This window comes from Peromyscus eremicus, chromosome 1, assembly GCF_949786415.1.
Source record: "Peromyscus eremicus chromosome 1, PerEre_H2_v1, whole genome shotgun sequence".
Taxonomy (NCBI): domain Eukaryota; kingdom Metazoa; phylum Chordata; class Mammalia; order Rodentia; family Cricetidae; genus Peromyscus; species Peromyscus eremicus.
Window position 1 is genome coordinate 140701200 of NC_081416.1, and position 4574 is coordinate 140705773.

Sequence of the window (4574 nt, forward strand, 5' to 3'; positions counted from 1 at the left end):
CTGTCACTGCTGGTAAGTAGCTCACAGCTGTCAGCAGTACCTGTCAGATTTACCAGCTCCACTGGAGCCTGTCTGTTGGCGGCCATCAGGGGATGGTCACTGCTACCAAGGCACTATCTGAAACATTAGGCTTTTCTTTCACCATGGTATCCTCCAGTCTTCCAACAGACAAATCTACAGTCTGAAGGAAAGGAAATCTGAGAACTATAGTTTGATTCAGTGCACGCAAGAAGGGTAAAAAATATCCACAATGAAGGGTCATAAAGGCAAGCAAGAAAATGACCACAAAAAGTTCACCCTTTGGACAATAGGTATCCATACCCGGCCGTATCCACATTATGCTTCTACAGGGCTGAAGTGCTCAGGTTTGAGTGTTGGGGTTATCTGAAACAAGAGCTGTCTTACTGTCTGTCTGTGTCCGTCACAGCAGACAGCCTGAAGGGAAACCTTTAGATAACAATGGCTGAAGCCAGCAAGGACTGCTGAAGGGGAGTGAGATGGAAAGAAACTCTGACAGGTAATTACCAAGGACACTTTTGTCTAAGAATTAAGTCTTAAGAATTTGTCCTTGAAGTTGTAAGGGGTGAGGAGGTGGGGTGGATCTGGGAGGAGTTGGGGGGGGGTGAGAATAGGAGTGAATAAGATCAAAATACTTTTATGTGATTCTCCAAGAATTAATAAAATATATTTTTAAAAAAGAATTTGTCATATATCACATGATAGACAATTCCTGAGACAATAATTTGCAAACGAATCGAATGATGTTTATAGTCATATCTTATACGGACTCCTATGTGAGCTGAAAATGTAGAATAATATCCAGTTAAGAAACAGAAATACTGCCTTTGTGTCATAGTGTGACATCTGCAAAGACAGACTTTTGCCTGTTTGCCATTCATACTGTTGGTTTATGAATGGTCTGGAGTTTCCTTGGTCCAGATTTCTGATTTCTCAACTGAATTTTATTATCCAAATCACACTAAGTACACTAGAAATTGGAGCATGATGGGGCTGGGTGACAAGGTTTAGTTAAGCCCTGTGAGTGGCACAGGGATTGGTTCTAACACCGATCTGTTGTAGGTATGCACTAATCACTGACATGCAGACCTGTGTTATGGTGGCAAGCATGCAGATGTCCACACAGGAATTTTTTTTTCCAGCTTTAAAAGTTTCAAAGCCTCTTACTGAAAATTTGACTTTGCTAGGAACCTTGAGCCTAACTACAAGTGCAATTCTTCCCAGAGGCTGCTTCCATGCCTCAGTTTCCCGTATGTTGTTAGGCAGAATGTGTCCAGATGAATACACGAATGCGGCCTCTCCAGTTGCCCTTTGGAATCCTGCACAGTTCCTCTGCTAAGGCTGTTTCTTCTGGGAGGCTGCTCCCTTAGTATCTCAGCCTTAGTGACCCCCGGCCCCTCTTCAGAAAGCTCCCTTCCCAACCTACTGGACTGGAGCTGGGCAGCTCCCGAAGTGTGGCTCCTCCTGTCACCGATCCTGTTCCCAACTTCCTCACCTGCTTAGCAGCTGCCAGGCCATGCAAACAAAGCCCAGTGAATTGTACTGAACATAACAGCTTGACCACTGTATGCCATATTGTGAAGTACTAACTGTTGGACGGCGATCAAAAGCCCTTGTTCCATGTGTTAACCATAGGGTGCTTTCTTCCTTGGGCAGCAGAAGAGCTTTCATATTGATGTTTTGAAACGAACAAAAATGTCTATTGTTCCCACACCGGGAGTCGAACCCGGGCCGCCTGGGTGAAAACCAGGAATCCTAACCGCTAGACCATGTGGGAACTGACGAAGGCGGGCTCCTATTTAAGTCTATTGAATCATTCATAGCTGCTCCCGCCTACAGAGCCCCGCCCTGTCTTGGCCAGCCCATTTCCGCGCCTGCGCGGCCGTGCTGTGTAAGCATAGTCCCTGCAACGCTGGGGACATTCTCCCCGTCCTTGAGGCAGTGTGGCTTTTTGTAGCTCTGGTCCTTGGCGCTGAAGAGAGCTCAAACGGAACCCCCATACTGGCCTCTCTTTTCTTAAGCTCGGTTACAGGCTCTGCACTGCGGCAGCAGAAACAATTTGAGTGGGTCAGAACACTGGTGCAGAGAAAGAATGGGACAGGAGCGTGGTCCCCCAGGCTCCGAGCCTAGTTTTGACGCTGGCTGTCAGACCGGCTTTTTCAATCACAGTGTAGATCGCCATTTTCACTGTTGAATGAAATCCCCAGATTAGGGCTATTATTATGCGCAAAAGGCTTTTGAAGCGTTATTTTAAGATCTGACGTAGACAGCCTTATGTTATGGGGTGCGGGGTATTTAATCTCTGACAATCGAGTCTCAGATGTCGGCATGATGAAAGAATTCTTAATACGTTAAAGCATTTGTGGGAAGACACCCCTATAAATAAGGTCAACAATCAGCCAAGCACTGTTAAATGTTCACTATACACTAAAGCATACAAAAACCACCACAGGAAGGAAGGGGGCAGGTATCAGAGGTATGCAGAGGGCTGAAAGGAGACAGTTCTGATTGGATGTGGAGAAAGTATGCATTTGCTGGTACCATAACAGTTACATTTTAATTGATCGACTGACTGATTGATTGGTTCCAGGATTCTGGATTTGATTCTTAACCTGGGGTACTCTACGACAAACTGTAGGCTCTGCCCACAATTTAAAACTGTGCTAAAATACCCTTGTTGAGGAGGGCCATAGACAATGAAAATATGCAGCTCCCAGGAGAAGTGTGCACCTAACTCGATATTCCCTATGGAGACCTGTCGAGGTCACATCTAAGAAGGACAGTTGGGGAGCAGGGCAACGCCTGGTAATAACAAGTAATGTATAGGGAGTTGGGAAGTCTGGGTCTTTGGTTTGCTTCTGTTTTCCTAAGACAGAATAAGGCCATTTTCCTTCCTTACAAATGATCACTTATAGATGATCTGCTTTCTGTTGCCGCTGCCGACAACCTTGGCATTTCCATTTCTGCCTGACCATGAAAGGGTACAAGGCCGGCATAGGTTCCAGCTGGGCTGCTTAGAAACTGGTGGTTGTTTCTCTCTGATTGTCTGAATACAGTAGTTTCTGAGGCCTGGGGGACCCAGAACCCCAAAACACAGAGTTGTGTTTCCTGGAGTCACAGTATCTAAGCAACGTGCAGCATTCAGTGTGCATTTACAGTTGGAAATCAAGTTTTATTGCACGAAATAGCTGAAAATTTGGGCCTTTTTGTTAGTACTACTTGGTGAAACAATCACTTCCTGCATTAAGGAAATCACTATGAAGCATAAAAGAGTTTTGTACTAGCAGATGGCCTCACTGATGATTTTGGGTGAAGAGGGTTGAGGGAGGTATAGAAGAAATTGAAGTACAATGAGAAAAGAAGGCTTGAATAATTAAGAACAAGGCAGGAATACCTCGTATTTCTAGTTTCTGTCTTTTATTGGATACTTGGTTACGTGTGTGTCTGTGTGTGTGTGTGTGTGTGTGTGTGTGTGTGTGTGTGTGTGATTTAGAGTTCATTGTACAGCCCACACTGGGCTTGAGCTCATAATCTTCTTGTCTCAGCCTCTTAAGTGAATACTGGGTATGCTTTAAGAATGAGATTTATATCTAAGAAACTTTGAGATCTGAAAAATGACTGGTAATTTTCGAGGCCCAAACCTTAAAACCATCTACGACATTTTTTTGTTTGCCTCAATTCTTCCCACTCATGGAGCTAGTGAAATCCCCACAGGAGATTTTCTTCTTTTGAGGCCATGACACAGATATGTTGAAATATTATGAATATAATGAAAAGGTAGAAAATGATGTGTTCCACAGAGGAATGGAAAATTCCATGATGACAGACATTCTAAACAAAGGGCCATGAAGTCCCGACTGTGTAGGACGTAGGTGGTGCACTGAGGAACATCAACTGTTTATTAGCAGGATAGGGATAACGGTATGGAAAGCTCAGTGGTTCCAGCAGCATGTGGTTGCCAAAGGTCCATTGCGATTACAAGCATGGTCCTAGGCTGTTGGAAAATACAGCCTTTAAGAAGTGGGGCCTAGGGAGAGGCCCATAAGTTCTTAGGAGTGACTTCAGAAAATAGTTTCCCTTCCCAAATAGGGCTGTTATAAAGGCCTCTTTGAACCCGGTGTTCAAGATGGAATCTTTTGCTCACGTCCAAGGTAAGAACTACCACCACTGCCATTTGCTATGACACGTTGACAGCTGTGGAGCTGAAGCCAGAGCCATGCCCCCTGCTCTCCAGACCACCTCTTCTTTATGAATTGTCTGTGAAAACGTACTTCATTCATGACAATGAGAAGCTCCCTAATACAGTGTATGTGTAAGTATTCCCTGTGGTTTGAAGCCCAGTACCTCTGACAGAAGTCTCAATTCTGAAAGCTAACTAGTAATATGTATTTCCCTTTGTAATGAAATGCAATTGTTGTAAGAGTCTTGAGTCATGGTGCAGGTGAGCTCTTAGTATGCCTGAAGTGGAGGAGGCACTTGCTCCATGCCAGTGGTTAGTGAGCACCAATGTTGCTGTAGCTGAAGGCTCTGTCAGCTTCTTGACAGGGCACAGGGTA

At 44.7% G+C, this 4574-nt stretch overlaps 1 non-coding gene across 1 annotated transcript; it reads right to left on the minus strand.

Moving 5' to 3' along the window:
- Positions 1-1723: 1723 nt before the first annotated feature.
- On the minus strand, positions 1724-1795 carry Trnae-uuc (transfer RNA glutamic acid (anticodon UUC)). Its single transcript has one exon. It is a non-coding gene; the product is annotated as a tRNA-Glu (tRNA).
- Between the last annotated feature and the right edge of the window lie 2779 nt (positions 1796-4574).